General features: G+C 39.2%; 1 long non-coding RNA gene across 2 annotated transcripts in view; it reads left to right on the forward strand.

The window, feature by feature from the left end:
• LOC129639089 (uncharacterized) overlaps window positions 1-24,631 on the forward strand; it is a 110,226-nt gene extending 85,595 nt beyond the window's left edge. For both annotated transcript variants that reach the window (XR_008708158.1, XR_008708157.1), the window contains 4 exons: window positions 18,914-19,066; window positions 20,900-21,067; window positions 21,168-21,216; window positions 24,032-24,631. This is a non-coding gene — a long non-coding RNA (uncharacterized LOC129639089). The remainder of the gene's footprint in view (window positions 1-18,913; window positions 19,067-20,899; window positions 21,068-21,167; window positions 21,217-24,031) is intronic.
• Window positions 24,632-24,991: the final 360 nt, after the last annotated feature.

Raw genomic sequence — 24,991 nt, forward strand, 5'->3', positions numbered from 1 at the left:
ATCTGACCTCTGGCCTGGGGAGAAGTTTCTGGGCATATGCCACAAATAGGCATAATATAACTGAGTTGAACAAGTGCAACAGGAGCACAGAGGAACGCACCAAACTTCCCTGTGTGGATGTTGGTAATTATCTGCCTCAATTTAAAATCTTCCTCAGAGAATACAACAACCTCATCCAAAAAGAGAAAATGCAGGCAATAATCCTGATTTTTAGCCTCTGTTGTGAGATTCAAACATACAAGAAATGATTTTTTTCCTATATATACATAAAGCAAGCAGAGTTCAAAATCTTGCAGTCTGTAGTTTGCTGTTCCATTGATAATTTCATCAATTGCTACATTAAACTTATGGAATATGGTTCCTTTAATCCATGTAGATGCCTGTTCTCATGCTTCAAGCTCAAGAAGTTTCCCATTTCTGAAAAGCTGTCCTTTCTTCCACAGACACAACCTACTTTTGGTTAAGCTGAGTGGAATGGCCAAGCCAGCAAATAGAACATCGAAAAGGATAATAACAGTGAGGTGTTCTCTTTGTGAGGCTACATCAATTCAAGCAGGAAAATCGATGCACCTGGGGGGAGAGTACAATGCTATTCCAGCATTATTAATGCTCAGGAGGCAACAAAAATCACAGGGAGAAAAATTCACTCAACTTTGGCCACGCAGAGAAACAACAGGAGAGGTGGCTAAGCTTGTCCATTTGAGAGGTATTGCCAGGTTTATTTTCAGCCATCTAGATACTTGTAAAAAAGCCACATATTTAGAGTACTGTGGGCTTTTAAAAGTCTTGGCCACCTTTTGTTTTTATCACACTTAGTTCAGAAGGAAGACTAGGTAGTGATATTGCCCTTGCTTTCCTGATAACAAAGCTTGAAAGATGGTGAGTTCATGAAGGAGAAATTTGCGTCATTGAAGCTAGAAATAGACCTTGTTAAAGTGAAGGATTCCACTCAGCTGCCTTGCTCACTGAGCCATGCAATTTCTGTTACACAAATCCTTAGACTTCAAAGGTCTCCCTATTCTTAAAACTACTAACAGAAACTGCATTGAAAGTAAATAATTCCTGTCTGGTCTCCCTGACATTAAAAGTAAAATCCAGAGGAAGCTTGGAAAAACAATGGAGGCTGATATACACGGTGCTCCAAAAAAGGAGAAATCCTTCTTGCATTTCTCCTTGTATGAGTCAGTGGTGCTTCAATAATGGTGAGTAACAAATTAACTCAAAATTCTGTGTCTTAAAACAGACCTACAGATTGGCAATAACTTTAGCTGGGCTAGGATGGACTTCAGGCTCAAGTGTCAGCCTCTAGATTGGATTCATTTCATTACCACATGTCTCCACACTCTCCTTGGACCAGTGGACACAGGATAGGCTGTTCTCATGGCAATCACAGGAATGTAAGAGGCTAAACCCAACTATGCAAGTAAGTTTATAGCCTGTGCTTGTGTCAGAATTGTTAACACATTCTTGGCTAAAACAAGTCACATGGCTAAGCCCAAAATCAAGAGTTGAGGAAGTAGACTCAGTTCACCAGGAATCCAGGGCAAGTATGTGGATATATAAGGAGAAAAATGAAGCACTATAAGCAGTGTGCCACTTTACCACCTAAGCAAATTTTCTCTGGTAGTAGGGAATGTTTTCTCTTCTGCTCATTTAGGAAAAAAAATTCCTGGCTTTGAAAATAGAGGAAAAGGGACATGAGTCATGGCATGGAGGCACCCTCTAGAAGCAAGAAAGTGCAAGGAAATAGATACTTTGGTAAAGAATCTACCTGCAATGCAGGAGACCCAGGCTCGATCCCTGGGTCAGGAAGATCCCCTGGAGGAGGGAATGGCTACCCACTCTGGTATTCTTGCTTGGGAAATCCCATGGACAGAGGAGCCTGGTGTGCTACAGTCCATGGGGTCGCAAAGAGTCAGACACAGTTGAGCAACTAACACACAATGGAGCCTCCAGAAGGATGCAGCCCTCTGGATCCAGGCTTCTGGCCTGCAAACTGAAAGATAAGTTGGTGTTGCTTTAAGCCAGTAAGTTTGTGGTAACTTGTTATGACAGCAGTAGGAAACGAATACACTTAGCATGTAAGATCTATGTAAGGCCTATTACCATGTGTCTCATCCACTACTTTATCTGCAGCACCAAGCATTCTTAACTATTTGAGAAATAATGAGTTTATAGATAAAAGGCTAACATAAGCTCCCAGAGTATACCTCCCACAGTCATGTGCCACTATGTCCACAGTGTCTACCACAGGAGATCATCGCTTTTGCAGAGGAGGGCATACTGAATGATCCGCCACAAAAATTAATTTATCAGTTAAGCAAAGATCTAAGCAGAACAAAAAATAGTTAAGATTTAAAAAAACGACAAAGTGGGAGGGAGAGACATGGAGAGAAAGGAAGACCAAATGCTTTATAATAGGCACATAAATAACAATTAGCAGGTGCCTTGCACTTTGAAGCTACAATTCACCTTCATAAATTTTATCTCATTTAAACTTCAACCAGTCATTGTAAGGAAGCAAGAAAATATTAATCCCATCAGCTCACAGAAACTGAGGCTCAGAGATGTTAACTGTCATAACCACTGCACTGCAACTAGAGAGTGCCTCGTATTCAAATCTCATAGCTTGAAACCTAGTTTTCTTTCTGCTACACTTGAAATGACATCATGTGCAAAAGTATTGGGAAAGCACTGGAAAAATCCAACATTCCAGTTTCAAATTCAATTTAGCAATGTTCTGCTCAGTTTGAGTCAAGGTATCTGACAGCTTTTAAGTCAAAGAAGACAACTGCAAAGACAACCAGTTTAGCCACTGAAATGGCTAAAATCACAACCCACACAGCCCTTGTCTACAGAATCAAATGCACTCACATTTCACAACTAGAAACACAGCCTCCACTGAAGAGCAGCCTGCCTTTAGCAGGATATTTGGAAGCAAAAATGCAAAATATAAAGCATGCTGCTGCTGCTGCTGCTAAGTCGCTTCAGTCGTGTCCGACTCTATGCGACCCCACAAACGGCAGCCCATCAGGCTTCCCCGTCCCTGTGATTCTCCAGGCAAGAACACTGGAGTGGGTTGTCATTTCCTTCTCCAATGCATGAAAGTGAAAAGTGAAAGTGAAGTCGCTCAGTCGTGTCTGACTCTTAGCGACCCCATGGACTGCAGCCTACCAGGCTCCTCCGTCCATGGGATTTTCCAGGCAAAAGTGCTGGAGTGGGGTGCCATTGCCTTCTCTGAATATAAAGCATAACACATACTATTTAGGCAGTAAAAGTAAAGGATTGTATCTTAAATGGTAAATGTAAGCTGCTACATCATAGCCTTGATTTTGCTTCTTGGCCTGAGAAGCCTATTTACTATCTCACCCTTTAAGTAAAAATTTGCCAATTTCTTCTTTAGATGAAAAGTCAATCACAGATATTAACAGAGAAATGATTTTCCCTTAGCCCTACCAGAGAAATAAGGATTGAAGGCCTATATCAGTACCTCTTTTCAGATTTTTGGTCTACTCTGTGATTCAATTCCTCCTTCTTTCATACAGAGAAAGTTTTTGATTACCTCTCTTTGTGGAGTGACAAAAAGCTAAATGAGTGTTTGGATATTTTTGTGGATGCATAATGTCACTACAAACTTAGCTTCATAAAACAATAATCATTGTGGGAATTCCACAGTGTCCAGTGGTTAGCATTCCAAGCTTCTACTGCAGGGGGCCCAGGTTCAATCTCTGGTTAGGGAAGTAAAATATTGTAAGCCATGCAGTGCAGCCAAACAAACAAATCCCAAAAAAAAAAAAAAAAAAAAAAATTATCGGTGTATCATTATCATCTAATAGTTATGGAGGCTGATAAGGCCAAGCTAGATGGTACTTACGAGGAATCTCTCAGTCCCATGGTTCAGTTCAGTTCAGTTCAGTTACTCATTCGTGTCTGACTCTTTGCAACCCCATGAATCACAGCACGCCAGGCCTCCCTGTCCATCACCAACTCCCGGAGTTCACTCAAAATCATGTCCATTGAGTCGGTGATGCCATTCAGCCATCTCATCCTCTGTCAACCACTTCTCCTCCTGCCCCCAATCCCTCCCAGCACCAGAGTCTTTTCCAATGAGTCAACTCTTCGCATGAGGTGGCCAAAGTATTGGAGTTTCAGCTTTAGCATCAGTCCTTCCAATGAACACCCAGGACTGGTCTCCTTTAGGATGGACTGGTTGGATCTCCTTGCAGTCCAAGGCTCTCTCAAGAGTCTTCTCCAACACCACAGTTCAAAAGCATCAATTCTTTGGCGCTCAGCTTTCTTCACAGTCCAACTCTCACATCCATACATGACCACTGGAAAAACCATAGCCTTGACTAGACAGACCTTTGTTGGCAAAGTAATGTCTCTGCTTTTGAATATGCTGTCTAGGTTGGTCATAACTTTCCTTCCAAGGAGTAAGCGTTTTTTAATTTCATGGCTGCAATCACCATCCGCAGTGATTTTGGAGCCCAAAAACATAAAGTCTGACACTGTTTCCACTGTTTCCCCATCTATTTCCAATGAAGTGATGGGACCAGATGCCATGATCTTAGTTTTCTGAATGTTGAGCTTTAAGCCAACTTTTTCACTCTCCTCTTTCGCTTTCATCAAGAGGCTCTTTAGTTCTTCTTCACTTTCTGCCATAACGGTGGTGTCATCTGCATATCTGAGGTTATTGATATTTCTCCCGGCAATCTTGATTCCAGCTTCTGCTTCTTCCAGCCCAGCTTTTCTCATGATGTACTCTGCATACAAGTTAAATAAACAGGGCAACAATATACAGCCTTGATGTACTCCTTTTCCTATTTGGAACCAGTCTGTTGTTCCATGTCCAGTTCTGACTGTTGCTTCCTGACCTGCGTATAGGTTTCTCAAAAGGCAGGTCAGGTTGTCTGGTATTCCCATCTCTTTAAGAATTTCCTACATTTTATTGTGCTCCACACAGTCAAAGGCTTTGGCATAGTCAATAAAGCAGGAATAAATGTTTTGCTGGAACTCTCTTGCTTTTTCCATGATCCAGCAGATGTTGGCCATTTGATCTCTGGTTCCTCTGCCTTTTCTCAAACCAGCTTGAACATCTGGAAGTTCACGGTTCACGTATTGTTGAAGCCTGGCTTGGTTAATTTTGAGCATTACTTTACTAGTGTGTGAGATGAGTGCAATTGTGGGGTAATTTGAGCATTCTTTGGCATTGCCTTGCAACCCACTCCAGTATTCTTGCCTGGAGAATCCCATGGACAGAGGAGCATGGCGGGCTACAGTCCACGGGGTCACAAAGAGTCGGACACAACCGAGTGACTTTGCTTTACTTCCTTGGGATGGGAATGAAAACTGACCTTTTCCAGTCCTGTGGCCACTGCTGAGTTTTCCAAATTTGCTGGCATATTGAGTGTAGGACTTTCACAGAATCATCTTTCAGGATTTGAAATAGCTCCACTGGAATTCTATCACCTCCACTAGCTTTGTTCGTAGTGATGCTTTCTAAGGCCCACTTGACTTCACATTTCAGGGTGTCTGGCTCTAGGTGAGTGATCACACCATCATGATTATCTGGGTCGTGAAGATCTTTTTTGTACAGTTTTTCTGTGTATTCTTGCCACCTCTTTTTAATATCTTCTGCTTCTGTTAGGTCCATACCATTTCTGTCCTTTATCGAGCCCATCTTTGCATGAAATGTTCCCTTGGTATCTCTAATTTTCTTGAAGAGGTCTCTAGTCTTTCCCATTCTGTTGTTTTCCTCTGTTTGCACTGATCTCTAAGGAAGTCTTTCTTGTCTCTCCATACTATTCTTTGGAACTCTACATTCAGATGCTTATATCTTTCCTTTTCTCCTTTGCTTTTCACTTCTCTTCTTTTCACAGCTATTTTTAAGGCCTCCTCAGACAGCCATTTTGCTTTTTTGCATTTCTTTTCCATGGAGATGGTCTTGATCCCTGTCTCCTGTACAATGTCACGAACCTCCATCCATAGTTCATCAGGCACTCTGTCTATCAGATCTAGTCCCTTAAATCTATTTCTCACTTCCTTTGTATAATCATAAGGGATTTGATTTAGGTCATACCTGAATGGTCTAGTGGTTTTCCCTAGTTTCTTCAATTTAAGTCTGAATTTGGCAATAAGCAGTTCATGATCTGAGCCACAGTCAGCTCCTGGTCTTGTTTTTGCAGACTGTATAGAGCTTCTGCATCTTTGGCTGCAAAGAATATAATCAATCTGATTTCGGTGTTGACCATCTGGTGATGTCCATGTGTGTAGAGTCTTCTCTTGTGTTGTTGGAAGAGGGTGTTTGCTATGACCGGTGCGTTCTCTTGGAAAAACTCTATTAGCCTTTGCCCTGCTTCATTCTGTAATCCAAGGCCAAATTTGCCTGTTACTCCAGGTGTTTCTTGACTTCCTACTTTTGCATTCCAGTCCCCTATAATGAAAAGGACATCTTTTGGGGGTGTTAGTTCTAAAAGGTCTTGTAGGTCTTCATAGAACTGTTCAACTTCAGCTTCTTCAGCATTACTGGTTGGGGCATAGGCTTGGATTACTGTGATATTGAATAGTTTGCCTTGGAAACAGAGATCATTCTTTAGTTTTTGAGATTGCATCCAAGTACTGCATTTCAGACTCTTTTGTTGACCATGATGGCTACTGCTACTCCATTTCTTCTAAGGGATTTTTGCCCACAGTAGTAGACATAATGGTCATCTGAGTTGAATTCACCCATTCCAGTCCATTTTAGTTCGCTGATCCCTAGAATGTCGACGTTCACTCTTGCCATCTCCTGTTTGACCACTTCCAATTCGCCTTGTTTCATGGACCTGACATTCCAGGTTCCTATGCAATATTTCTCTTTACAGCATCGGACCTTGCTTCTATCACCTGTCACATCCACAACCGGGTATTGTTTTTGCTTTGGCTTCATCCCTTAATTCTTTCTGGAGTTATTTCTCCACTGATCTCCAGTAGCATATTGGGCACTTACCGACCCGGGGAGTTTGTCTTTCAGTCCCATAGTAGCTGAGTCTAAATCATTATCAAAAGCATCCTCTGAGATGCCTGTCACCTAAAACTGGAAGACTCAAACAGCTTAGGCAAAGAACAGATCAGACATCTCTATGTCTATGTGGTCTCTCCAGCATGGTGGCTTCAGATCAGCCATGCTTCTTACGTGGTTGCTAAGAGTTCCAAAGGTACGGGCCCAGAGAAAAACATGCCAGGTTGAAACTGTACTTCCTTTCTGGTTTTTACAACCTAGCCTCGATAGTCTTGTAGTATTACTGTGTTCATTATTTGTAGTACTACTTGTGTAGTATAGTTTGTAGTATTACTGTTTCTACTGCCACCATATCATATTATCACAAATTTAGTGACTTAAAGAACACAAAGTTATTATTTCACAGTTTTCTAGGTCAGATGTCCAGGTATGCATGGCTGGTTCCTCTGTTCCTGGTTCCACCAGCAATGCATGAGAGTTCCAGTTTCTCCAAATCCTCACCAGCACATGTATTTTCTGTTATTTATTATTATTATTTTATTGACGTATAGTTGATTTATAATATTGTTAGTTTCAAGTATACAGCAAAGTGTTTTATATATGTGTGTGTGTGTGTGTGTGTGTGTGTGTGTGTGTATATATTCTTTTTCAGACTCTCTTCCATTATTATTACTATTATTATCCATCATTATTATTGCTCTCCTAATATGTGTGAGTTGGCATCCCATTGTAGTCTTGATTTGCAGTTCAATTCATGGGGTCTTAAAGAGTCGGACACGACTGAGCAACTGAACTGAACTGAACTGAACTGAATGATTAATTAGGCTTCCCTGATGACTCAGACAGTAAAGAATCTGCCTGCAATGCGGGAGACCTGGGTTCAATCTCTGGGTTGGGAAGATCCCCTGGAGAAGGTAAAGACTACTCACTCCAGTATTCTTGCCTGGAGAATTCCATGGACAGAGGAGCCTAGAAGGCTACAGTCTATGGGGTTGCATAGAGTCAGACATGACTGAGCAACTTTCACTTCACACTTCAATGATTTGATTTGCCATCTGTGTATCTTCTTTAGAAAAACGTGTATTCAAGTCCTCTGCCATTTTTAATTGGGTTATCTTTTTTTTATTTTCAGTTATAAGAGTTCTTTTTATATTCTGGATTCTAGACACTTAACAGATAAATAACTTGCAAATATTTCTCTCACTGTATGGGTTGTCTTTTCACTTTATTTTCTAAGTTAATTGAAATCTATTTGACAGAGAACATTGTGTGAGTTTATAGTATAAAATATGATGATTTGACATCCATATATACTGTGAAATTAATAACACAAAAAGGTTAGTTAACATACCTATCACCTCACATAATTAGTTGCCATTTCTCTGTGTGTGGTAAGAATTTTTAAGATATACTCTTAACAACCTTCAAGTATACCATACAGTAATGTTAATTAACATCATTCGGTAGATTAGATCCCCAGAACTCATTCATTTTATAACTGGAAGTTTGGGCTATTGGATCACCTTCACCATTTCCTTTACCCATTCGCCTGTTGATGGACATTTAGGTTATTTTCATGTCTTGGCTAGTAAATAAGACTGCAGTGAACATACTGACACAGGAACACGGTGATTCTGTTTCCTTCTGATGTACACCTAGAAGTTATATTGCTGTATAATATGGGAGTTCTATTTTTAATTCTTTGAAGAATCTCCATACTATCTTCCATAGTGGCATACCTATTTACACTCACACCAGCAGTGCACAAGTTCTCTTTTCTCACATACCTGTCAGCATTTGTTATCTCTGATCTTTTTGATAGTTACCATTATAACAGGCGTGAGGTGATAGCTCGTTGTAGTTTTGATTTGTATTCTCCTGATAGTGACGTTGAGCACTTCTTTGTGGAGCTGCTGGCCATTTAATCATTTATTTGGAAAAACACCTATCCAGGTCCTTGGCATATTTTAATTAGATTATTTGTATTTCTCCTACTGAATTGTATGAGTTATATATTTAGATATTAACTCCTTATCAGGAAGATGGTTTACAAGTTGTTTTCTCCCACTTTGTAGGTTGCCTTTCCATCCTATTGGAGGTTTCTTTTAATGTGCAGAAGCTTTTTAGTTTGATATAGTAGTCTCACTTGTTTTTCCTTTTGTTGCCTGTGCTTTAGGTGTCATATCCAGAAGATTGTTGTCAAGATCCATGTGTTTTCCTGTGTTTTCTTCTAGGAGGTATATGGTTTCAGGCCTTATATTTAAGCCTTTAATCCACTTATAGTTAATTTTTGTGCATGGTGTAATACAGGGCGTCCAGTTTCATTCTTTTGCATGTGGGTATACAGTTTTCCTGGTGCCATTTATTGAAGAGACTATCTTTTCGCCATTGAGTATTCTTGGTTCCCTTGTCAGATATTAGTTGGCCATATACACGTGGGTTTACTTATGGGCTCTCAATGCTGTTTCATTGGTCTTTGTGTCTGGTTTATACCAGTACCATACTGTTGTGATTACTATAGATTTGTAGTATGATTTGAAATTAGGAAATAGGATGATGCCTCCAGCTTTGTTCTTCTTTCTAAGGATCACTTTGGTCATTCATGGTCTTTTGTGGTTCCACATAAAATTTAGGGGGTTTTTTTCAGTTGTACTTTTTCTATTTCTATAAAATATGCCATTGTAATTTTGATAGAGATTGAATTGAATCTATAGATGGTTTAGGTAATATGGAAATTTTAGTAGTAACTTTATGATCCATTAACACAGGATATCTTAACATTTATTTGTGTCTTCAATTTATTTAATCAATGTTTCACAGTTTTCAGTGTACATATCTTTTGCCTCCTTGATTCAGTTTATTCCAAAGTATTGTATTATTTTTGATGCTATTGGTCTCTTCACTTTTGATGCTTTCCTTTAAATCAGAAAAGTTTTTAATTTTATTAAAGTCTAATTTGTCTATTTTTCCTTTGGTTCCTTGGGTTTTGATGTCATATATAAGAAATGGGTGCCTAACCCAAGGTTATAAAGATTGTTTTCTTCTAAGATGTTTCATGGTTTAGCACTTACATTTAAGTCTTTGAACCATTTGAGTTCATTTTTATATGTGATGTGAAGTACAGAATCCAAACTCATTCTTTTGTCTGTGGATATTCAGTTATTCTATAAAAGATATTGATATTCTATCTATACTGATTATATTTTATTAATGAAAAGACTATTCTTTTCCCCATTGAATGGTCTTGGTGCCCTTGGCAAAAATCAATTGACCATAGATGTGTGGGTTTATTTCTGGGTTTCACTGATCTATGTCTGTCTTTATGCCAGAACTACAACTGTCTTTTTTTTAATGAGAGAAAAAGAAGTTTATTAACACAAGAACTTCAAAAACATGAGCTTATATGGCATCTTTACAAAAGAACAAAACATTTTTAGAGAAGGGACAAGAGAAAAGAGAAGCACTTTGAGCTTCTAGGGTGGCAAACTGTAGGAAGGTGAATATATGGGGAAACTAGTGGACATAAGGGCTAGTTTGGAAAGTTTGTTATGTAGTGCCTTCTGGTCCCATCTCCAGGGTGACAAGGGTCTTGAGCTGTCTCCTGTGATTAACTTCTGTCCTTCCTCATAGAGGGGATGGGGGACACCGTACAAATTTATCTCTGGCTTTTAGGCAAAGGGTGGACGACAGAAAGCTTTTCCTCATATACACCTCTTCTCAATGATATTCAGGACAAAATTAATCTTATGCCAGAGTGGCATATTTTGTGGTAGCATTCTGCTACTCTTATTAGCGCTGCTGCTGCTGCTGCTAAGTCACTTCAGTCATGTCCAACTCTGTGCAACCCCATAGATGGCAGCCCACCAGGCTCCTCCGCCCATGGGATTTTCCAGGCAAGAGTACTGGAGTGGGTTGCCATTGCCTTCTCCCTTATTAGCTCTAGTTCAAGGTTAATAGGCTAGTTTTAGTAACTGTACTGTCATGATGACCTCCTTGGTTTTAGGAAACAAACATTGATCTCTTTTAGTGTGACTTACATGACTTACGCTCAAAATTCTCCAAGCCAGGCTTCAACAGTACATGAACCATGAACTTCCAGATGTTCAAGCTGGATTTAGAAAAGGTGGAGGAACCAGAGATAAATTGCCAACATCCACTGGATCATCAAAAAAGCAAGAGAGTTCTAGAAAAGCATCTACTTCTGCTTTATTGACCATGCCAAAGCCTTTGACTGTGTGGATCACAACAAACTGTAGAAAATTCTTAAAGAGATGGGAATACTAGACCACCTGACCTACCTCCTGAGAAATCTGTATGCAGGTCAAGAAGCAGGAGTTAGAACTGGACATGGAACAACAGACTGGTTCCAAATCAGGAAAGGAGTACGTCAAGGTGGTATAGAGTCACCCTGCTTATTTAATTTATATGCTGAGTACATCATGAGAAATGCTGGACTGGATGAAGCATAAGCTGGAGTCAAGATTGCTGGGAGAAATATCAATAACCTCAGATATGCAGATGACAGCACCCTTATGGCAGAAAGTGAAGAGGAACTAAAAAGCCTCTTGATGAAAGTGAAAGTGGAGAGTGAAAAAGTTGGCTTAAAACTCAACATTCAGAAAACTAAGATCATGGCATCTGGTCCCATCACTTCATGGCAAATAGATGGGGAAACAGTGACAGACTTTATTTTGGGGGGCTCCAAAATCACTGCAGATAGTCACTGCAGCCATGAAATTAAAAGATTCTTGCTCCTTGGAAGAAAAGCTATGACCAACCTATACATCATATTAAAAAGCAGAGATATTACTTTCCCAACAAAGGTCCATCTAGTCAAAGCTATGGTTTTTCCAGTAGTCATGTATGGATGTGAGAATCGGACTGCAAAGAAAGCTGAGCACCGAAGAATTGATGCTTTTGAACTGTGGTGTTGGAAAGGACTCTTGAGAGTCCCTTGGACAGCAAGGAGATCCAACCAGTCCATCCTAAAGGAAATCAATCATTCATTGGAAGGACTGATGCTGAAGCTGAAACTCCAATACTTTGGCCACCTGATGGGAAGAACTGACTCATTTGAAAAGAGCCTGATTCTGGGGAAGATTGAGGGCAGGAGGAGAAGGGGATAATAGAGGATGAGATGGCTGGATGGCATCACTGACTCAATGGACATGAGTTTGAGTAAACTCTGGGAGTTAGTGATGGACAGGGAGGCCTGGAATGCTGCAGTCCATGGGGTCGCAAAGAGTCAGACATGGCTGCGTGACTGAACTGAACTGAATTGAACATGACTTATTCTCAAACAGTACAGAAAATAATTATAGATTGGGATCTGGATGGAGGTTATGGGAATTCTTTTAAAATTGATCACAGTGTTATTGATATAATTGTGATAAAACACTGAGTTTAAAGTGTATAACATATTGATTTTATATGTTTCCATATAACAAATTGACTACCACCATAACATTATATGACAACTCCATCATATCACATGATTACTGTTTAATTTTTTGTGTGGTGAGAACATTATTTATACTCTTCAGCAAGTTGAATAATGTAATAGTGTATTATTAGCTATAATCATCACACTATATAATACGTCTCCCAATGTGTTAATCTAACTGGAAGTTTGTATCCTTGGACCATGATCTCCCATTTCTCCCACTCCCCAGTAATCACAACTCTACCGTTTTTCTGTGGTCAGCTTTTTTAGTTTCCACATATAAGTGATGTCATAGACTATTTCTCTCTCTGACTTATTTCACTTAGTTAGTGCCCTCAAAGTCAACCTAAGTTGTTGCAAACAGGAGGCCTTCTTTATCATTTTTGAATGATAATCTATCATGTGTGTGTGCCTGCCATATCTTATTTAATACCCATTTATTCATTGATTGACACGAAGGTCTTTTTCCATATCTTAGGTATATCTGAATAATGCTTTGGTGAGCATGGATGTATGTGCAGATATCTTTTTAAGATCCTGATTTCAATCCCTTTGCATATATATCCAGAGATACGATTGCTAGTTCATGTGGTAGTTCTATTTTTAATCAAGGGAGAAACTCTCATACTATTTTCTATAGTGTCTGTGCCAATTTACATTCACACCTACAGTCACTATCCAGACTTTTGCCAACAATTTGTTGTTTATCATTTGTTGTTGTTGTTGAGTCACTCAGCAGCACACAAGGCTTCCCTGTCCTTCACTATCTCTCAGAGTTCACTGAAACTCATGTCCATGGAGTCGATGATGCCATCCAACCATCTCATTCTCTGCTGCCTCTTTCTCCTCCTGCCTACAATCTTTCCCAGCATCAGGGTCTTTTCTAATGAGTCAGCTCTGTGCATCAGGTGGCCAAAGTATTGGAGCTTCAGCAGCAGTCCTTCTAGTGAATATTCAGGATTGATTTCCTTTAGGATTGACTGATTTGATCTCTTTGCTGTCCTAGGGACTCTCAAGAGTCTTCTCCACCATCACAGTTCGAAAGCATCAATTCTTTGTTGCTAGGCCTTCTTTACAGTCCAACTCTCACATCTGTACATGACTACTGGACAAACCATAGCTTTGACTAATTGGACCTCTGTCAGCAAAGTGACATCTCTTCTTTTTAATATGCTGTCTAGATATGTTATAGCTTTTCTTCCAAGGAGCAAGTGTCTTTTAATTTCATGGTTGCACTCACCATCCACAGTGATTTTTGAGCCAAAGAAAATAAGTCTGTCACAGTTTTTTCCCCATCTATTTGTCATGAAGATATGGGAGTTATGCCATGATTTTAGTTTTTTGAATGTTGAGTTTTAAGCCAGCATTTTTACTCTCCTCTTTAACCCTCATCAAGAGGCTCTTTAGTTCCTCTTCACTTTCTGCCATTAGTGTGCTATCATCTGTATGTCTGTGGTTATTTATATTTCTCCTGGCAACCTAGATTCCAGTTTGTGAGTAATCCAGCCTGGTATTTTGCATGATGTACTCTCCATAGAAGTTAAATAAGTAGGTTGATAATATATAGCCTTGACGTACTCCTTTTGCAATTTTGAACTAGTCTGTTGTTCCATGTCCAGTTCTAACTGTTGCTTCTTGATCTGCGTACAGATTTCTCAGGAGGCAGGTAAGATGGTCTGGTATTCCCATCTCTTTAAGAATTTTCCATAGTTTCTTGTGATCAACACAAAGGCTTTAACACAAAGTCAGTGAAGCAGAAGTAGATGTCTTCCTGGAATTCTCTTGTTTTTTCTATGATACAACGGATGTTGGCAATTTGATCTCTGGTTCCTCTGCCTTTTCTAAAACCAGCTTGAACATCTGAAAGTTCATGGTTCACGTACTGTTGAAGCCTGGCTGGGAGAATTTTAAGCATTACTTTACTAGCATGTGAGATGAGTGCAATTGTGTGGTAGTTGGAGCATTCTTTGGCATTGCCCTTCTTTAGGATTGGAATGCAAACTGACCTTTTCCAGTCCTGCAGCCACTGCAGATTTTTCCAAATTTCCTGGCATATTGAGTGCAGCACTTTCACAGCATCATGTTTTAGGATTTGAAATAGCTCAGCTGGAATTCTATCACCTCCACTAGCTTTGTTTCTGGTAATGCTTCCCAAGGCCCACTTGACTTTGCACTCCAAGCTGTCTGGCTCCAGGTGAGTGACACAATATTGAGGTTATCTGAGTCATGAAGATCTTTTTAGTATAGTTCTTCTGTGTATTCTTGCCACCTCTTCTTAATAATCTTGTTTCTGTTAGGTCCATACCATTTCTGTCCTTTATTGTGCCCATCTTTGCATGAAATGTTCCCTTGATATCTCCAATTTTCTTGGAGCGATCTCTAGTCTTTCCCATTCTATTGTCCTCCTGAATTTTTTTTTTTCCATTTTTCACTTAAGAAGGCTTTCTTATCTCTCCCTGCTATTCTCTGAAACTCTGCATTCAGTTGGGTATATCTTTCTGTTTCTCCTTTGCCTTTCACTTCTCTTCTTTTGTCAGGTATTTGTAAGGCCTCCTCAGACAACCACTTTGCCTTCTTGCATTTCTTCTTCTTGCAGATAGTTTTGGTCACTGCCTCCTGTACAATGTTATGAACCTCCGTCCATAGTTCTTCAGGCACTGTGTCTAACAGAACTAATCCCCTGAATCTATTTTTCACTTCCACTATATAATCAGAAAGGATTTGATTTAGGTCATATCTGAATGAGCTAGTGGTTTTCCCTACTTTCTTCAATTTAAGTCTGAATTTTGCAATAAGAAGCTGATGGTCTGAGCCACAGTCGGTGCCAAGTCTTGTTTTTGCTGACTGCTTAGAGTTTCTCCATCTTTGGCTGCAAAGAACATAATCAATCTGATTTTGGTATTGACTATGTGATGATGTCCATGTGTAGAGTCTTCTCTTGTGTTGTTGGAAGAGGGTGTTTGCTATGACCAGTGTGTTCTCATGGCAAAACTCTGTTAGCCTTTGTCCTGCTTCATTTTGTACTCCAAGGCCAAACTTGCCTGTTACTCCAGGTATCTCTTTGACTTCCTACTTTTGTATTCCAATCCCCTATTATGAAAAGGATATGTTTTTTGGTGTTAGTTCTCCAAGGTCTTGTAGGTCTTCATAGAACTGTTTGACTTCATCTTCTTCAGCATCCGTGGTTGGGACACAGACTTGGATTACTGTGATGTTGAATGGTTTGCTTTTGAAACGAACCAAGATCATTCTTTTGTTAATGAAATTGCACCCTGGTGGCTCAGAGGTTAAAGTGTCTGCCTGGAATGCAGGAGACCTGGGTTTGATCCCTGGGTTGGGAAGATCCCCTGGAGAAGGAAAATGGCAACCCACTCCAGTACTCTTGCCTGGAGAATCCCATGGAGGGAGGAGCCTGGTAGGCTACAGTCCATGGGGTCGCAAAGAGTCGGACACGCCTGAGCGACTTCACTTTCTTTATTGCATTTTTAACTCTTTTGTGGACTAAGAGAGCTACTGCATTTCTTCTAAGGGATTCTTGCCCACAGTAGTAGATATAATGGTCATCTGAATTAAATTCACCCATTCCCATCCATTTTAGTTCACTGATTCCTAGAATGTTGACGTTCACTCTTGCCATCTCCTGTTTGACCACTTTCAATTTACCTTGACTCATGGACCTAACATGCCAGGCTCCTATGCAATATCGTTCTTTATAGCATTGGACTTTACTTTCACACCAGACACATCCATCACTGGATGTTGTTTCTGCTTTGACTCAGCCTCTTCATTGTTTCTGGAGCTATTTCTGGGCTCTTCCCTAGTAGCATTTTGGACACCTACCAACCTGGGGGGTCTCATCTTCTGGTGTCATGTCTTTTTGCCTTTTCATACTGTTCATGGGTTTTTCAAGGCAAGAATACTGAAGTTGTTTGTCACTCCCTTCTTCAGTGGACCACATTTTATTGGAACTATCCACTGTGATCCATCTGTTTTGGGTGACCCTGAATCCTGCATGGCTCATAACTTCATTGAGTTACACAAGGTCAAGTAGAAGGATGTGCACTCATCTTCTCCTGTGAATGTTTGGGAGTTGCTGGCAGAGCTGTGGGTCTACACTGGCCTGCTACAGTGCCAGGGGCACTGGCAGCAGCAGTCCTGGGAGGAATGGTGTGTTGGCATAAGTCTTCTTGGAGAAGGTCGCCCTTGACATAGAGACTGCAGACTCCAGGACTGGGCCACCCTAGGCCAAATCTCTGAAGTGCTGGGCCCTGGGTGGTGCTGTCCAGGACCAAGGCTCTGGGTTGGGCATTGGGTCAGGCTGTCCTTGAAGCTCAAGGGGGTACGCCGGGGCTCTCAGAAACCAAGGTGATGTCCTTGCATCCCACCACTCACCCCTGTGTTCCCTCCTCAGAGAGCTCAATATGGAAGCGGTCCTGGACATCATAGTGACTGGGATTGGGAGCCACTTGGCAAATCACAATGTCAGTGCAGGACTAAGGTTTCACGTATTCTTCCATGTCACTGTATTTTGGCAGGTGCTGTGTGTAGCCCTCTGAAGTGAAGCACTGCCCCCATAGGGTTATAGAGGGTCAACAGATACCAGGGTCCACTCCATTGGTCCACCCTGAATACTAGATGAGGAGGAAAAAGTATTTTTAATGATAGCCATTTTAACAGATGTGAGGTGATATCTCACTATAGTTTTGATTTGCATTTTCCTAATTAGTGATGTTGAGCACCATTCTATAGAAACCTCTCTATTCAGTTCCTGTGCCCAATTTTGAATTTTTTATTTTTAGCTATTGGGTGAGTTCTTTATATATTTTGGATATTAACCCTAATCAGATATATGAAAATACAGGTATTTTCTCCCATTCTTTAGGTTACTATTTCATTTTGAGGATAGTTTCTTTTACTGTGCAGAAGCTTTTTAGATTGATACAATCCCACTGAGTATTTCTGCTCCTGTTGCCTATTTTTTTTTTTTTTTTTTTTGGTGTCATATCCAGGAAATTGCTGTGAAGATCAGTGTCAAGGAGCTTTTCTCTTATGTTTTCTCCTAGGAGTTTTTCATGGCTTCCATTTAAATCTTTATCCAAAATACAGACTCACAATAAAGGTCCAGTTTCATTCTTCTGTATTTACTTAGTTTTGTCAACATCATTTATTGTAGAGACTATCATTTCCTTACCAAATATTCTTGGCTCCTTTGTCAAGTATTAGTTGACCACATATGCAAGGGTTTATTTGTGACCTATCATTCTGTTCCATTGGTTTATGTATGCATTTTAATGCCAGTACCATACTGTTTCCATTACTAGAGCTCTGTATAGTAGTATAGTTTGAAATCAGGAAGTGGGATGCCTGTAGCTTTCTTCTTCCTCAGTATTATTTTGGCTATTAATGGTCTTGTGGAAATTGCTATTGAAATTTTGATAAGGATTTGATAAGAATTCAATGCAGAATTCTATAGATGGCTTTGGGTAATATAGACAGTTAAATAATATTCTTCCAATCTATAAACAGGGGACATTTTTCCTTTTGTGTCTTCAGTTTATTTCATCAGTCTTATAATTTTCATTTTGCAGGTCTTTCACCTCCTTTGTTAGATTTATTCATACAAAGCATATATATATATGGGCTTCCCAGTAGCTCCGTTGGTAAAGAATCTGCCTGTAATGCAGGAGACCCCAGTTTGATTCCTGGGTTGAGAAGTTCCCCTGGAGAAGGAATAAGATACCCACTCCGGTATTCTTGGGCTTCCCTAGTGGCTCAGATGGTAAATAATCCACCTGTAGTGCGGGAGACCTGGGCTCGATCCCTGGGTTGGGAAGATCCCCTGGAGAAGGGCATGGCAACTAACTCTAGTATTCATGCCTGGAGAATTCCATGGACAGAGGAGCCTGGCAAGCTACAGTCTATGGAGTTGCAAAGAGTTGGACATGACTGAGCGAAACATATATATAATAAATATAAATATATTTTACAAATGTAATAGAAAATATTTTATAAATATAATTTATAAATATAATATATATATATTTTTAATTCCCTGTGCCCCATGAATTGTATTTTTAATGCTATTATAAATGAGCTGTTTATTTCTCCTTCATATGTTTTCTTGTTAGTGTATAGAAACAAAACTCTTTTCCGTATGTTGATTGTGTATCCTGCAACTTTCCTGAATTTGTTGATTCTAGTAGAGTCTTTTGTTGTTGTTGTTGTTCAATTGCCATGTAGTGTCTGACTCTGCGACCCCCATGGATTGCCGCATGCCAGGCTTCCCTGTCCTTCACCATCTCCCAGAATTAGTGCTCAAACTCATGTCCATTGGGTTAGTGATGCCATCCAACCAGCTCATCCTCTGTCACCCCCTTTTCTTCCTGCCCTCAATCATGTTATATAGAAACAAAGATAGTTTTATTTATTTCTTTCCTGTTTTAATGATTTTTATTTCTTCTTCCTGACAGATTTTTCTGGTTAGTAATTCCAGTACCATGTTGAAAAGTGGCAAGAGTGAACATCCCTGTCTTGTTCCTGGTCTTAGAAGAAAATTTTGAAACTTTCATCATTGAGTATAATGTTGGTGTGGATTTGCCACATATGGCCTTTATTTTGTAGAGGTATGTTGCTTCTAAACCCAATTTGTTAAGTGTTTTAATAATGAGTCAATACTGAATTATCAATAATGAGTCAATACTGAATATCATCTAATACTTCTTCTGCATCTACTCATAATGATCATGTAATTTTTAAACTTTCATTTTCTTAATACATGTCTCTTGGTTTGTATATGTTGAACTCTCTTTGCATCCCAGGGATGAATCCTAGTTGATCATGGTATAGAATCAATTTAATGTGCTGCTCATTTTGGTTTGTTAATATTTGGTGAGAAATTTTGAGATATAGAGAATATATCTCTATATTCATCAGGCATATTGGCCTGTAATTTTATTTTCTTGTGTCTTTGACTGGCTTTGGTATCAGGGTAATGCTGACCTTATAAAATGAGTTGGAGAATGTTCCCTGCTCTTCATTTTTTTTTTTTGAAGGGTTAGGGAAGGATTGGTATTAATTCTTTCAATGTTTGGTAGAGCTCACAAGAGAAGCAGTCTGATCCTAGCTTTTGTTTGTTGGGAAGTTGTTGACTGCTGATTCAATCTCCTTACTTGTCATTGATATGTTTGGATTTTCTGTTTTGCTTCAGTCTTGGTAGGTTGTATGGTTTTAGGAATTTATACATTTCTTAAAGACACTGGCCTGTTCTTATGTCATATTGAAAAACTGAACGATAAGAAAGGTGTATGTTGCTAAAAATTATGAAATGTATTCACAAATTTGCCAATCTAAAGAAGCCTGGTGTAACAGTTCGAAATTGTTTACTTCTTAGTTCTCACAAGAAATTAAGATCTCTAAGAATTCTAATTTGTAATGAAAATTTCTAGAAATAATAGGGGAAACAGTTTTCTATACAAGGAAAATAGAGTTGTTTTGGGCTAACAAAAAGTACAAGGCATGAAAATGTATTTTTGTTAAGGGAAATGAAAGTAAATTTGTTTTCAAGTAAAGCTGGTTGTTTCAGAATGGGAAAGAGGAGAATAAAGGAGCAACTAAATGGACATGGGCACTCGTGAGGAAAGAATTTTACCTTGTGTAATCAAGATGGATAAAATTGAATTGTAAGGCTTTTTAAATAAGTTTTAATATCAATAGTATACTTACATAAAACTAAAACTTAATTTTCTTTCATCTACTAAATGGAAAAAGTTTACTTAGACTTTTGGTCTGCTCTTGGTAAAGAGATTATGAGGGTCTGCTCTGCCTAGAAAGCAAAAATTTTGTGTCTTACCAAAATTATTTCCTGTGCTTCATGTTGTTTTAATTAGGTCTTTGATTATATAAGAAAACTGAAACTTCTTAATATTAAATGAGCTAAGTTTTGCCTACAACTATGTAACTTATATTTGCCTTTAAAATATTTTGTCACTTTATTTTTGCATAATGATCTGTGATCCTGTTAGTCAAGTGTCCAGAACTTTTGGAACGTTGACAGACTTTCAAAAGTAAAATCTAAATTAAATCTTTTTGAGCTGGAAGTAACCTTGGGACTCTCCAGAGGGCCTTTGGAATATCTCAAAAGATTTGTTCTCTCTTGTTATGAAAGAGAGATAATAAACTAATTAGTCTTAATTGAGGTGTTAAATTACATGGGCTGCATTGTCAAATAATAAGTGATACTAAGCCTTCTTTATGTTTGTATAGGTACACATTATAAGTGGTCCAGAATTTGTATGATATTCTTGAAGTCTGAGTAAATAACTAGAATTACAAGAAATATGTATTGCTTAATTACAATTAAAATGTCATGGAACTAACCAGATTTCCTTGTCAATGACAATCTCTCATTATATCTTTAAATTAACCATGGCCATTTAAAAATCTTTTGTCATTTACAGAAAACTATTGTTTTACTCTGATGCTTTTGCAAAAGTGTTTCATCTTCAAGAGATCCATGGAAATGACTGACAAGTCAAGAGTTAATTACATGGAAATGAATGAACTGATGAGGAAGATATATAATTTTATGTCTTTTTCTTTAGAACATTGTTTATATTCTCTTGAAGGTAAGTGTTGGTTTTTATTTGTGGGGACTATTTTGCATGGTACAGGTATGACTATGTTTAAGTAAAACATTTTTATTTTTTAATGTTTTGTTTTTTCCAGATTAAAGGAAGTCTTTTCTCTTAAGCCGTCTATGACTTACAGCAATTTGGTAAAGTATACTTTTGTGAACAAAGATGAAACCATTGCATTTTCTCCCTACCTGATTCCTTCAGAATTTAGAAATTGTTAATGAATATTTTTATTTTCATGGCAATACTGTTATTTGCATAAGTTCAACATGGTTATATTACCAAAGCTTTGACTGACAAATAATAATTGAGAATGATGTACATAAAGTCAGATGTGACCCTGCAGCTTTAAGGAGCAAACAAGGTACACTTTATGGAGTCCATAAGTTCAGTTCAGTTCAGTTGCTCAGTCGTGTCCGACTCTTTGTGACCCTATGGACTGCAGCACGCCAGGCCTCCCTGTCCATTACCAACTCCCAGAGCTTACTCAAATTCATGTCCATTGAGTTGGTAATGCCATCCAATTATCTCATCCTCCGTCATCCCCTTCTCCTCCCGCCTTCAATCATTCCCAGCATCAGGGTCTTTTCAAATGAGTCAGTTCTTCGCATCAGGTGGCAAAAGTGTTGGAGTTTCAGCTTCAGCATCAGTCCTTCCAATAAATATTCAGGATTGATTTCCTTTAGGATGGACTGGTTGCATCTCCTTGCTGTCCAAGGGACTCTCAAGAGTCCTCTCCAACACCACAGTTCAAAAGCATCAATTCTTCGGCGCTCAGCTTTCTTTATAGTCCAACTCTCACATCCATACCTGACTACTGGAAAAACCATAGCTTTGACCAGACGGACCTTTGTTGGCAAAGTAATGTCTCTGCTTTTTAATGAGCTGCCTAGGTTGGTCATACCTTTTCTTCCAAGGAGCAAGTGTCTTTTAATTTCATGGCTGCAGTCACCATCTGCAGTGATTTTGGAGCCCCCCAAAATAAAGTCTGTCACTGTTTCCACTGTTTCCCCATCTATTTGCCATGAAGTGATCATGAGAAATATCAATAACCTCAGATATGCAGATGACACCACCCTTATGGCAGAAAGCGAAGAAGAACTAAAGAGCCTCTTAATGCAAGTAAAAGAGAAGAGTGAAAAAGTTGGCTTAAAACTCAACATTAGTTTTTCCAATGGGTCAACTCTTCGCATGAGGTGGCCAAAGTATTGGAGTTTCAGCGTCAGCATCAGTCCTTCCAATGAATACCCAGGACTGATCTCCTTTAGAATGGACTGGTTGGATCTCCTTGCAGTCCCAAGGGACTCTCAAGAGTCTTCTCCAACACCGCAGTTCAAAAGCATCAATTCTTCAGCACTCAGCTTTCTTCACAGTCCAACTCTCACATCCATACATGACCACTGGAAAAACCACAGCCTTGACTAGACGGACCTTTGTTGGCAAAGTAATGTCTCTGCTTTTGAATATGCTGTCTAGGTTGGTCATAACTTTCCTTCCAAGGAGTAAGCATCTTTTAATTTCATGGATGCAATCACCATCTGCAGTGAATTTGGAGCCCCAAAAAATAAAGTCTGACACTGTTTCCCCATCTATTTGCCATGAAGTGATGGGAGCAGATGCCATGATCTTAGTTTTCTGAATGTTGAGCTTTAACCCAACTGTTTTCATTCTCCTCTTTCGCTTTCATCAAGAGGCTTTTTAGTTTCTCTTCACTTTCTGCCATAAGGGTGGTGTCATCTGCATATCTGAGGTTATTGATATTTCTCCCGGCAATCTTGATTCCAGCTTGTGCTTCTTCCAGCCCAGCGTTTCTCATGATGCCCTCTGCATATAAGTTAAATAAGCAGGGTGACAATATACAGCCTTGATGTACTCCTTTTCCTATTTGGAACCAGTCTGTTGTTCCATGTCCAGTTCTAACTGTTGCTTCCTGACCTGCATATAGGTTTCTCAAGAGGCAGGTCAGGTGGTCTGGTATGCCCATCTCTTTCAGAATTTTCCACAGTTTATTGTGATCCACCCAGTCAAAGGCTTTGGCATAGTCAATAAAACAGAAATAGATGTTTTTCTGGAACTCTCTTGCTTTTTTGATGATCCAGTGGATGTTGGCCATTTGATCTCTGGTTCCTCTGCCTTTTCTAAAACGGAGGATTCAGCCCTTACCATATCCTTCACAAATGCTGCAAGGTCTTCACTACACATCCATTTAAGCAATCTAGAAACATTTATTGCATACCCACTAAGAGCTAAACCTGTTTTACCAAATTCTGTACTCTAAATCCTTGTATTTTCTACCTTTCCAAGTGTGGGTTATTTGTATCAGTACTATATTGGCAGATAATGCAGATTCTCTATTTTAAGAAATGAGTTCCAGTCCCAAATGCACAAATAACATACTATTATAATAATAGCACATTCATGAAAAGCAAATTACTTATCTCAGCATTTAACATCCTTGTAACAGCTCCTGTACTTTTAATGTCAACAGGAAAAAAGTAACATCTAAGTCTGATTCAGTAAATTAATGTTAATAACAGTTTTGACACTAATAGCGAGTTTTAAAAAGAAAAACCTCCAGGATCTTAGCTGGGTTTTATTTCTTAAAAATCACCTCATTCACTGTCAGCAAGTTCCCCTAGAACAATTCCAGCTACTATTCCACCTACACTGGGAGCACAGAACGACTCATGTGTGTCAACTTGCTATGACATGATACCCTTTCCCTGCCTTTGCTCACTCCCAGTGGGAAAAAACAGCCTCCCACTTGAGGTATGTACACCGCCCACACTTCTCAGCAGAGACATTTCTGAACCCCTGTAAACAAATTAATGCCTACCTGGTTTTTCATTTTAAAAAAACCACTAGTTCTTTCCTCAGAGCCTGAAAATTAGTTATGAAAAATGTTAACTATTAAAGTACACACTAGATTAATGAGAAATTTCAAACTTGTTACAGAGACTATGGAATCCCAGAGAATGTGATCCGAGCTGTGAAACCCAGGGTAAATGAAAAGGAACCCGACCCTTGGCTCCTCTGCTCTTGCAAACTCTCTCTAAAAGTCATCAAAAGCTTAAGTTGACCCTTGCAAGCCCTCCAACCCCTCTCAGCTTCAGCCAACAAGACACAGTTGGCCTATGACCGGCACCTCTGTAATCACTTAGAGGCTGCTAGGCTTTTAGCAAAGCATCTCTTCTAACTTCTCAAGTGTTGTTCTTTTACTTGTTTTACTTTTAGACAATCTTATGAACCAGCTCCAGTGAGCAGAGAGGCAGCAGGGACAACCCATCAATAAAATAATTCAGCCAAAGTCAATTTTGTTAGAGACTTCTCATGTTGTACTAGGAAATCTAGGCTACTAAAAATCAGGGAAATCAAATGGAATCATTTATTTTGGTTCTAAAAGGAAAGCTAGTTTTAAAACTATCTCTTTCAGATATCCCATGCTCTTGGATTGAAAGAATTAGTATTGTTAAAATGACCAAACTACCCAAAGCAATCTACAGATTTAATGTAATCCCTATCAAATTACCCATGACATTTTTCATAGAATACTCTTAAAATTTATGTGGAACCACAAAAGCGTCAGATTTCCCAAAGCAGCCCTACAGAAAAAGAACAAAGCAGCATGCAGCACCCTCCCAGACTTCAGATGATACTATAAAGCTACAGTAATCAAAACAGAGTGATATTGGTACAAAAACAGACATATGGATCAACGGCACAGAATATAGAAAGCCCAGAAATAAATCCACATACATACAATCAATAGTGTATTCTTGCCTCCTTAGTTGAAAATCAGTGGGGAAAAGACAGTCTCTTCAGCAAGTGGTGCTGGGAATGTTGGAAAACCACATGCAAATCAATGAAGTTGGAACAATCACACCCTCTCACCATACACAAGAATAAACTCAAAAT

Source organism: Bubalus kerabau, chromosome X (assembly GCF_029407905.1).
Source record: "Bubalus kerabau isolate K-KA32 ecotype Philippines breed swamp buffalo chromosome X, PCC_UOA_SB_1v2, whole genome shotgun sequence".
NCBI lineage: Eukaryota > Metazoa > Chordata > Mammalia > Artiodactyla > Bovidae > Bubalus > Bubalus kerabau.